The following is a 12,619-nucleotide window of genomic DNA, read 5'->3' on the forward strand; positions in this document are numbered from 1 at the left end:
GTCTCCCCACCTCTTCTCTAGAGGTACATGAGCACTCATGGCACAATTGTCATCCTCCTCTACCTCCTTTTCCACCTTCGTTGGCGCTGCCTTGGAGTCAGGTGCCTCTCCCTTAGTCTTCTTCCTCGGACACTGGTTCGCATAATGACCCAGTTCACCACAGTTGAAGCACTTAACCTTGGAGAGGTCATTTCTCTTCCTCTTCTCCTACTTCCCTGTAGATGCCAGACCTGCATCCTCTTCCTCTTCCTTCTTGATCCGAACTCCTTTATTGCTACTTTCCATCTTGCTCAGTCATCTGATCTCTTCTTGGCAAAGCTCTGCCCACAATTCTTCCCAATTTGGAAGATTCGCCCTGCCCAGTATGCTATGGACAAATGTCTCCCACTCCTCAGAGACTGCGTTTAGTGTGGTCCTCACAATCAACTTTTGATCTTGTGTGGCCCCTATGGAATTCAATTGGTCCCTGATCTCCTTCAACCGGCCAAGGAAGTGATCTATCTGCTCCCCCTTTTGCATCTGGTATGACCGCAGTTGATCCTTAAGTAACATATTCCTCTGCATGGAAGTATGCTGGTACAACGTCTTCAAGGTGTCCCACATTTCCTTTGTCGTCTCCTTCTCGGCAATATGTTGGACCACATGATCCTTGACCCCATCAAGGATGAAGCATTTCATCTTTGCCATTGCCTCCTCGTACTTTTCATTATCATCTGGGTCAACTAGGATAGCCATTGTTCTCAAGGCGAAGGACTTGATGCGACCTCTATCTACAATGGACAAGATCCTGGCCTTCCAGATCACAAAGTTGGACACCTCATCTAGCCTGTCCTGATCCCTCAGTCCATTCATGGCCATCTCTCTATTATTCCTTTCGACTCCTCCGAGTCCCTACTTCCCTCTAGAAGTTCTCTCTGAGTCTCTACTTCCTGTCTGGAAGTTCTTTACTAGAGTCCCTCTGATTCTCGATTTCCCTCCTGGAAATCCACCTGCCAATCGTCAAGTCGCACCTCTCCGATATCCTGTGCACTGCAACACTGATCTGGATTCTTTGGCTAGAAATCTGCCTTGGTAGAGACTCCCTCTACCTTGGTTTTTCCCTGTTAGGTACTATTCTGCCCACAGTACCCCAGCAACCGAAGGACTAAGCCTCTAGGCTCTGCGCAATCCTGACACTGGCTGAAATGCTCCCCTAGCCAACTGTGTCAACCCTCTTGGTCTTCACGTGGCTCTGAGTGAGCCCTTTTCTGCCCTCCTTAGCCTCTACATTGTCCTCTCTCTAGCTCGGACTGATGACACAGCTCCTCTGCGTAAACCCTTCTTCTGCCACTTTCTGCAAGGAACAACTTTTGTCACTCGGGACAACTATTTTCTGTTGGAAATGCTTTGTTTCAGGAGATGCCTTCAACTCTCCTGTGATCTGCAACCACGCTCTGATACCATGTTGAAATTTCTAAGTCTATCCGTTAAAAATTTTATCTATATTCTTTTGGTTTGTTTCTCCTACTTGTTAATTACGAACAAGTTATTTAAACATATAAACATCGAAATAAACACAATACAGTCTCAACCATCAACACATCAACAACTGAAAGAATAGAAAACACACAAGTGACATCGTTATTTTTTAACAACTCGTCCCCGGAAAAACCCAACTTGGGAAAACTGGTGCAGCAATTTTGAGGGTTTATTTATTATGAAGTATATCCTTGAGTATAATTGGGTGCCAAACTGGCTCACCCGACAGACAAAAATAACGGCAATAATACCTCTTTATTATGAAGCAAATGTTCGGAAAATCTACCCCACGAAACAGTCTCCAGCACCATTGAAGCATTGTGGCCCTCCTGGCCTCTGCGTCAGCCCTCTAAGGCACTGCGCAGCCTCTACGACCTTCTACGTCACCCTTGCTGCCCTCTACATGGATGATGCATGCCCTTCTGGCTCTGCGATGTCTCTACTGGGCTTTGCATGGTCTGCTCTAGCTTCTGCGACTGCCTCTCTGCCTCTGTGCTGGTCTCTCGGCACCATCTCTGCCTCTCTGTCCAGTACTCATTGCCCCTTGCTGCTAACTAATCACTGATTTGACTTCACTTAGCAAACCCTGCTCTAGTAAATCGAATAACTGATCACTCTGGTGTATTCTCCAACTGACCCTCAAGCATCCTCTTATACTTTTCATGTTTGTCCTTCAATGGTTGAGATTACATCTCTAATCAACGGCTAAGATTAGATTTGGCTTAATCCATGTCTTTTGGAACCTTATAACCCAATTTTATATTAATACCCATTAATAAATTATTTTTCGTAAGTTTAGACTTAGGAACTCCATTAAAAATATTAATTATTTTAATATTTCCCAAACTGGGTAGAATCTGCCCAAACCATTTATGGGTCTTGGAGATCTCATGTGCTTTAGCCTCTCCACCAATTTTCATGGCTAGGAGCACAACCGATGCTACCCCAAATCAACACATGCCTCATTGGTAGCTTGTCAATAAGGTATACTTGCAATCTTGTTTACTTCCTGTCACAAGTCAAACTAGCATCTTTGACCAAATCATCATGTAGATACATATCACGTTTGGTTAGCTCGAAAGAAAACCATCATAGATCAAAATCATGAATCACATGCAATCATATAAACCATAATCATATATCACATGTAACTACCATAAATAAGAGTCATCAATCACATGCATAATAAACTAAAATAAAATATCGATACTTATCCTTTAATCGGTCCTTTGGTTCTACCTTTGTTCTTTTTGTAAAAACACCAGATAGGTTGCCACACCCAGTGTCTTCTCTTCAACCATGTACACATACACATGGTGTTCATCACATACATACAACCACACATAATGTATGACACCACACAATACATACACCTACAACTAGCATACGACACAACACATACATCTACACAGAGCGTACAACACCACACAATACATGTACCTACACCTGGCGTACAACACAACACAAAACACATGTCACGAGACCACAACTACACGATACACATACGTAGTACCACATGTAAACAAAACATCATGTTTGACATGCACACAATACCAAATGTACAATATGTACACAGTACCACTTGTACACATCACCGTCTGCACAACGTGTACACAACATCACATATACACGACACCACCTGCACAACGTGTATACAATGCCACATGTACACTGCACAACCTGTACAACGTTTACACAATACCACATGTACACAACACCACATGCATGTCATGTACATGACACCACATGTACACAACGCCAACACCACATATACACGACACCACATGTACACAATGCCACCTGCATACAACACCACATGTACAATCATGCACACAACACCACAAGTACAATCATGCACACAACACCATATGTACATAGCACCACATGTACAACATGCACACAACACCATATGTACATAGCATTGCATATATAACATGTACATAACACCATATGTACACAACACTGTTGTGATTGCAACAAGATGATGGAGCTTAGTGAAAAGAGTCGCCTTCACTAAGTGGGCCCGCAGGCTATTTTTGGCGCAAGTCTATTTCTAGACTATGTCTATTTTTAGACATATGGATCATGTCTATGTTTATGGATGATTGATCAAGTTGGGAAAAATAGATGGACTTCTATTTTTGATGAAAGTGTGAGTGATCACAGTGTGAGTGATCAAGTCTATTTTTAGACTGGCTGTCAAAAATAGAAAAGTCAAATATTATTATCTCACAATAATATTTGGACTATAAACTTAATCTTATTCTCTTGGAGCACTTCAGTTTGAGCTACGGAAGTGGCACATGCAGCTGTCAGAAGGAAATTCGTTTTTCTTATGAGTCAGTTGAGTTGTTGCATGCATGACTTCAGTTAGAACTCAAGTGAGTTGAGTTTAGTGGACTGGAGGTACAGTTGATGGAGTTGTGTTCAGTTTAACTTAGTTAAACTGGTTGTAGTTAGTCTAACTGCAGATAGACTAATGATGAGTTGTTAAACTAATTATTAACTCATAATACAACTAAAGAATACATCAGTTAACTCAGTTGCATGTCAGTGCATGTTCAGTTCAACAGGGACAGGTGGTAGAGAATCAGATTGCTATCAGTTGTGACTATAGTTGTGCACCAGATCTTGCACAATCAAAGGATTGAGTATGCCAATGAGTTTGCTCACGTATTTGGCCCGCATTTTAGCCTTTGCTCACGTCCACAAAGAGTGAGTGACTATTTTGCAGGTGAAAATCGAGTTTGGGAAGCAATTCTCATCAGTTCTTGAGCAGGTATTGAGCAGTGGAGGCAGGCAAGCAGCGGGGGAGATTTGGAGATCAAATCTGAGCTGTATTGTGTGTAACAGAGGTGGAGATACTTGTGAGAAGTATTATGCTGTGTAATGTTACATGACTCAATCATTAATATACAGATAGTGTGGGGTTTTTAGCGAGATGCTTTCCCCGTGATACATACTGTGTTAATGTGTGAATGCTCTTGATGTTTTATTGTTATTGATGCTGCTATATTCTTGATCAACGTAGAGGAGATTATGTATTATACATGTTCCGCTTAAATTGTATGATCAGGATAATCTCTGTTGAATATGTGTTAAATTATTCAAAAAAATTTCTACAAACACCACATATCCAACATGTACATAGCACCATCTATACCCAACACTACATATGAAATATGCACACAACACCATATATACAATAGACACTCAACACCATAGGTACAATAATTGAATATAAAATATGCACAACATATACATAACAGTAGCACTGCACATCCAAAAAAACACTATCCCTACCAAGCAAGCTTGCTTCCATTGTCTCTCTGCGATCCATACATCTACACAAAGCGTACAACACCACACAATACATAGACCTACATCCGGTGTACAACACAACACGATACATCTATACCCGATGTACAACACCACGCAATACATGTACCTACACCTAGCATACAACACAACACAATACACATGTCACGATATCACAAATCCACAATACACATACGCAATACCCCATGTACATAACACATCATGTATGACATGCACACAATACCACATGTACAATATATACACAATACCACCTGTACACATCACCACCTGCACAACGTGTACACAACATCAAATGTACACGACACCACCTGCACAACGTATACACAATGCCACATGTACACTGCACCACCTGTATAACGTGTACACAATACCACATGTACACAACACCACATGCACGTCACGTACACAACACCACATGTACACAATGTCACCTGCATATAACACCACATGTACAACATGTACACAACACCACATGCACACAACACCATATGTACATAGCACCACATGTACAACATGCACACAACACCATATGTACATAGCATTGCATATACAACATGTACGTAACACCATATGTACACAATGCCACATATCCAACATGTACATAGCACCATCTATACCCAACACTGCATATGCATTATGCACACAATACCATATATACAATAGACACTCAACACCATAGGTACAACCATTGAGTATACAATATGCACAACATATACATAACAATAGTAGTGCACATCCAAAACAACATTATCCCTACCAAGCAACCTTGCTTCCAGTGTCTCTCTGCCATCCATGCTTATCCTAGCATGTTGCAGATCATATTGTTTTCATTCTGTTGATGTATCCTTCCATATAGCCTGCCCATAACATAGACATAGTATAATCACGTAATATCGACTCATAACCACATGATACTGACCTCGTAGATTTGTTAGGATTACTATTCCCACTTGATTCCTCATAGTCAGGAACCTCTTCATGTCATTCACTTGCATAAGCAATCATTCCTCCACAAGAATGATCCCTCACAACTCTATTGGACAGTGACATAGATACATACATAAATGCATACATATATATACACATTAGCATAAAACAATCATGATCCATGATGACCCTGTCAGACATGACATACATACATGTATACATATATAGACATGATCATAATCATGATCACAACATAATTACCAGATACCATATGGTCAAGGTTAAGAAAACTCTCTTTATTCATGCACAACAATGAGAACAATCGTTCCCAATCATAGCCAAGGCATCTGACACCTCAGATCCATTTACTTCACCTTTCATTTTACCTTTCTCATGATTGTCCTTCCATTGTCCATTTATCCTAATGGACCCAACCAATCCAATTGATTATCATACTCTTACCTTTAGTTGCCCTTATATATACACCAACTTCATCTGAGTCTTTCATTACCTATTGGGTTTCATTCAGCTCTTTCCGAGTTCTAAGAACTTTCCTCTTTCCCAACTAATTCCCAAGATTCTCATAACACAAAAGGCAAGACCAAGAAGAAAACAAGAGAAACCATGAAAACCCATAGCAATACAACATCACAAACAAAGTGGCAAGGTCTTGCATCAAACATAATCAAAACCCATAAATCAAGCTCAAACAAATCACAAAATACCAAAGGCACAAAACTCCCAACAAACACCATGACTCAACTCAATGGGTTCCCAATGCCTCCAAGGGAAATCTCAACCTGAGCCTTCTTTAGGACTTCATGGCAATTTCTTTTGCCATGCAATCCCCTGCATCACACTGCCATAAACACATAATTGTCAGCGCATAAATAAACATAACAATACACCAGTAACCTTATCTTGTTGTGCCAAGCACGCTGCCTTGTAATCAAACACATCCATGTCATCTCTCAAGGGACTCCAATTCCTTGACGGATCCAACTATAACTAGAAACTAGCTGATATACATGTCAAATACATGTTCATGAATCTAGCACATATCCATATAATGTTAGACAAGATTAGGTTAAGAAGACTTCTTGTATTTAACGCATTCATTTGTTTGGAATTGTGGTATCCAAACATAGTCAAAGGAATTCTCACCTAATTCTTTTCTTTTACGTTTTTACCTTGTTGGAATCGAGTCTTACTATGTACTGCCACATCACCCAATTGTTAGTTATATAAACACATAAACTATTACCCTGTCACGCTATTACCAAACATGTTTCCTTGCAATTGTTCACACATGTTAGCCACATGTTCCAAGGATCAAGACAACATATATATATATATATATATATATATATATATATATATATATATATATATATATATATATATATATATTTGAAATCAACCTTTACCAAGTATAATAACCATGTCATAACCAACAATGAACTCACATTCATCATTCATAATACATAATGCTACAACTATCACCTATTTACACTTAAGTACATATCAGTTGTCTCAACACATGACTTAGTACAACCATCTTAAAACAAGACCATTTCTTCATGAAATCTTATAGACACATACTCAGGTCATGCAGTTAATCAAACATTCAAACAAAAAATAAATGATATAATCAAACATTCAAACACCAAGTAGACAACATAAGCAAACTCATACCTTAATGTATCTCAGGGAAGGCTATCTGATCAGGTGCTCATGTCCTAAGTGTCGTAAAATGCTCAAAATTTAAAATGCTTAGAACTGGTTCAAAGTTGAACAACTGGAAAGTGCTCATCTTTCTGATTCCGACACCACAAACGGTTCGAAAAACGGTCGCCGTATGAGGAAGTTATGGCAAAAAGAAGAATTTGTCAATAACATTGAAAATTTTAATTTTTCAAAAAAAAATTAATTAAAAAAGGAATATTCCATAGAATATTCCTGGAATATTCCATAGAATATTCGTGGAATATTCCACAAAATATTCTTGGAATATTCCAGGGAATATTCTCTTTGCACAACCAATCACAAGATGCCACGTGGCCCCCAGATGACGTCAGCAAGCATTATGGGCGCATATTCAAAAATTTTGGGAGTTCAAAGCTTTGAACCCGCAACCTCTTCCCCACTAGCCAAGTGCTTTACCAACGCGCCACAAGCATCACATGTGTCATGGAGCGGCGGAAATTGTTTAAAAGGTTTGACTTTATGTTGGGCGGGGCCCGAAGGGGGCCAGCCCCTAAGGGCTAGCCCCCCATCCCATATGACCATGGGCCCATAACCGTGGGCTCAACCCCCTAACCGTCGGGCACGAAATCCGAGATAAACTGCCCTCCATGCATTAGCATTTAATGTAACTGCAGTTCTTTTGGCGGAGATTCTGGCAGGAGTGCCAAAATTGGCGGGCCTAACTAGACTCCAACTAAAGTTAGCTGGAGTGTTTCTAGGCATAACTGGAGGAAAACTTTAATTGGCCATAACTTTGGCTAAGAAAGGCGGTTTTGGACGATTTTTTTTTTTTATTTTGGGTATTTTCGACCTTCTGAAGCCATTGGTGTAGGTCTCACAACCATATGAGGTCATTTGCAGAGGTTTTGGAGCCATGAAAGTTCTAGGAGCCACCAGGGCCTAGGATTGTGAAGACTGTATAGGGTTGCAGGTATCCATTGGAGGTGAACCAGTAGTCAATCCTGAAGGATTCAAGTGTTCTGAATCCATTTTTACCATCTATTTCACCTGTAGATGCTTCTATTCAGCTGTATATTCAATTTTAGCATTTAATGAAAACAAGGACAAGCCCATTTGGGAGCTTTGGACCCAGCAGACGTAGCCCAGGAGGGGTGAACTGCTTTATCAACTTCTTTTGCATCCGTGGTTGATTTATTTTGCAGAACAAATTCGTTTTAGTGTGTTAAACAGTAAAAGAAAATAACTCTGTTATGCTTAAATGGGTCATGAACAGCTGAAATTTTCATTTGTTTTCTTTCTGCAAGACATGGACATCTTTTAAATATATATATATATATCTGAATTGAATACCTTGCAAACCATTTACAAGTAGTTTCAAATTCAGATCAAGTTGGTATCAGAGCAGGGTTTTGTGCAAAGATCTTCTAACTGTCTTGCAAGTATTGATGCTTACCAGGTTGAAACTTAAAAGAGGGGAAGGACAGTTGACTAGAGAACGAGAGAATCCTCAGTCAAGGAAGGCCAAAGAGCCATCACCTCCACCTTCAATTTCACCCTCAAGAGTCTCAGCAGAAGCTTCAAGAATGTCTGCACATGAAGGAGAAATTCCTGCAGACATGGATCCAAAAGAAGAAGAAAGAGTCTTCAGAAAGGCTTTCTTGGACCTCACTGAAATGGTGAGGATATTGTACCAAGAAAGAAATGAGAAATTGGCTGGAGAAGGGTCCAAACTTCCACATGAAGGAGAGCGCTCTTCAGGAGGTAAGAAGGATGATGATCATTCCAAGAAAGGACATGGAGGAAATGGTGATCCACCACCCCCATCGTCACCTTCTTCCTCTTCATCCTCGTCTTCTTCTTCTGTGCATAAGCATAGATCCTCTGGAAAAAGTCCTTTTTTGAAGCTTGATGTAAAATTCGAATTACCTATGTTTAATGGTGAAGTGAATGCAGAAAAGCTTGACAACTGGATTAGGCAGTTGGAAGTTTACTTGAGGATCCAGAATATGCATGATGATGCCACAAAGATACAGTTGGCTTCTTTGAGAATGGATGGAGCAACATTGGTCTGGTGGGAGGCCAAGACTAAAGAGGAGATCAAGAAATTTGGTAAGGTTACCTTAACATGGCCTGAATTTCTGTTAGCCATTAAAAAACAATTTTATCCTCTTGCTCACATGCAGAAAGCCATTATGAATTGGAAAAATTTTAGACAACTTAAGGGTCAGAGTGTCCAAGACTACACCCAAGAATTCAGGAGAAGAGCTCTCTTGTTAGGGGTAGATTTACAGACCCAGGAAACCTTGCTGAAATACATTGGTGGCTTGCATAGCTACCTTAGACACACCATCTTAATGTTTAACCCTACTAGCCTGGACGAGGTTTGTGTCCAAGCTACCCATTTAGAGGCAAGGGGAAAAACACATTTGAAGAGGGTAGAAACAAGCCCCCCAAGGGGAAAAACAAAGAGAAAACCTCCAAGGAAACCTCCAAGGGAAAGGGCAAAAAGAATGCATCTGTCAAACAGGAGAGTGAGAAAGTGATTTGTAAACACTGTTCTAAACCAGGCCATGAGGAGAAAAACTCTTGGAAATTATATCCTGAAAAAATACCTCGATTTAACAAATCCAAGGGAAACAGAAAACTGTTGCTACTACATCTGCACCATAGGATTTAGGGGATGATTCAGGTGATGAAACCAAAATTGCAGCCATGGGTTTGAAAAACTTGAAGGGAAAAGAAATTGAAACTCAAGCTAGCACTAGTACCTCAAACTGCCATGTACAAGCTCCTAATGAGGAAGAAAGAATTGAACTATTTCATGTGAGGGTGATTTCAAAACATACTAAAATTGACACACTTTTTGATAGTGGGTCACAAGCAAATCTTATATCAGAGGACTTGGTCAAGCAACTTAAACTTGAGACCGTTCCACATCCGAAGCCATATCCACTTGGATGGATTTGCAAGGATGCAAACTTACAAGTTTCAAGAAAGTGCACATTGTGCTTTGCAATTACTGCACATTTTATTGACACAGTTGAACTTGATGTGGTACCTTTTGATATAGCAGGAATTGTTTTGGGAAGTCCTTACTTGTTTGACAAGAAAGCTATCTTTCATCTCCATGAAAACAAATATCATATTTTCAAAGATGGCAAGGAGTTCATTGTTAGAGCTCATCGCAAGAAGAAAAATATAGCGATGGTGAATGCAGGACAAGTAAAAAGGCTGGTCAATTCAAGTAAGAATTTTGTTCTTCTTATGATTAAGCCCAAGGTTGATGTGAATCATGAGTCATTTGACAATTGTGATCCAAAACTTAAAACAGATCTATATGATGTAGTTGATGCATATCATGAGATGTTTCAGGAGCCAACAGGTTTGCCTCCTAAGAGGGAGATTCAACATGAAATCCATTTGCATCCAGATTGTCCTCTTCCAAACATAGGCATGTACCGCATGTCTATTATGGAGAATGCTGAAATAAAGAAGCAAAACAAGGACTTGTTGGACAAGGGTTTCATAAGGCCAAGTACTTCGCCATGTGGGTCACCGATTGTATTGATTCCAAAGAAAGATGGCACTTGGCGTATGTGTGTTGATTTCAGGGCCTTGAACAAAATAACGGTAAAGAATCGTTACCCACTCCCAAGGATAGATGATTTGCTAGACCAGCTGAAAGATGCTCGATATTTCACTAAGCTAGACTTGCGCAGTGGATATCATCAAGTAAGAATTGAAGAAAGTGACATTTGGAAGACAGCCTTTAAAACCAAACAAGGACTCTTTGAGTGGCTTGTGATGCCGTTTGGTTTGTGCAATGCACCTGCAACTTTCATGCGGGTAATGGATGATGTCTTGCATCCTTTTCTTGATGATTTCGTTATTGTCTACTTAGATGACATCTTAATTTTCAGCAAGTCTAGAGAAGATCATGTCATGCATGTTAGGAAAGTACTTGATGTTTTGAAGAAGAATCAGTTATTTCTTAAAATGTCAAAGTGTGAATTTGGAAAGACTTCTTTGGTTTATTTGGGACACATAGTAGGAGGAGGTGCTTTGAGAATTGATCTTGCTAAGATTGAGGCTATTGTGAAGTGGCCTACTCCCAAATCCATAACAGAGGTAAGAAGTTTTTTGGGTGCAGCTTAATATTGGAGGAAGTTTATCTCTAACTTCTCTTCTATAGCAGCTCCTATGCATGCAGTGACAAGTGTGAAGCGTGCTTTCCAATGGGGAGGCAAGCAGCAAAAAGCTTTCGAATCTTTGAAAGAGAAGATTAGTTCAGCTCCAGTCCTTGCATTACCAGATTTGAGACAGCCATTTGAGATACAAACTGATGCTAGTGATTATGCCATGGGTGCAGTTCTTCTACAACATGGTAAGCCTATTGCTTTTCATTCTGAAACTTTTAATGGTGTTGTTGTAAATTATCCTACATATGATAAGGAGTTGTATGCATTGGTACAAAGCGTCAAAAAGTGGAAACACTATTTGATGGGCAAAGAAATTGTTATACATACCGATCATCAGCCCTTACAGTACTTGCAATCACAAAGCAAGTTACAACAGTCACGACACTTCAGATGGATGGGCTTCTTGCAACAGTTCCATTTGGTAATAAGGTACAAGAAAGGTACTTTGAATAAGGTTGTTGATATGCTTTCAAGGCCTATTATTGGTGTTGTTACTTTACTTAAGAATGATTCCATTGTACATGATAGTTACATAGAACAATATGCATCTGATGATGACTTTAAAGATGTGTATGCTAACTTGAGTAAAGGGAATCATGTAGAGGAAAATGACTATCACATGCATAACAATTTGCTGTTTCATTTAGGCAAGTTGTGTATACCACAGGGGGAGAGAATAAATGTCATAAGAGAAGCTCATTCTTCTCTTATTGTTGGCCATTTTGGTGTGAGCAAAACAGTTGCACATCTACAGAGGTATTGCTATTGGCCTCGCATGGTAGATTTTGTTTCAAGGTTCATAAGAGGATGTTCATTATGTGCTACAAGCAAGCCTAGCAATAGGAAGCTTGGCTTGTATACTCCTTTGCCGGTACCTTCTAGACCATGGGAGAGCATCTCTATGGATTTTGTAGGAAGTTTGCCAAAAT

Source organism: Pinus tabuliformis, chromosome 3_2 (assembly GCF_031772625.1).
Source record: "Pinus tabuliformis cultivar Carrire ecotype Pingquan chromosome 3_2, CPIR1, whole genome shotgun sequence".
NCBI classification, from domain to species: Eukaryota; Viridiplantae; Streptophyta; class Pinopsida; order Pinales; family Pinaceae; genus Pinus; species Pinus tabuliformis.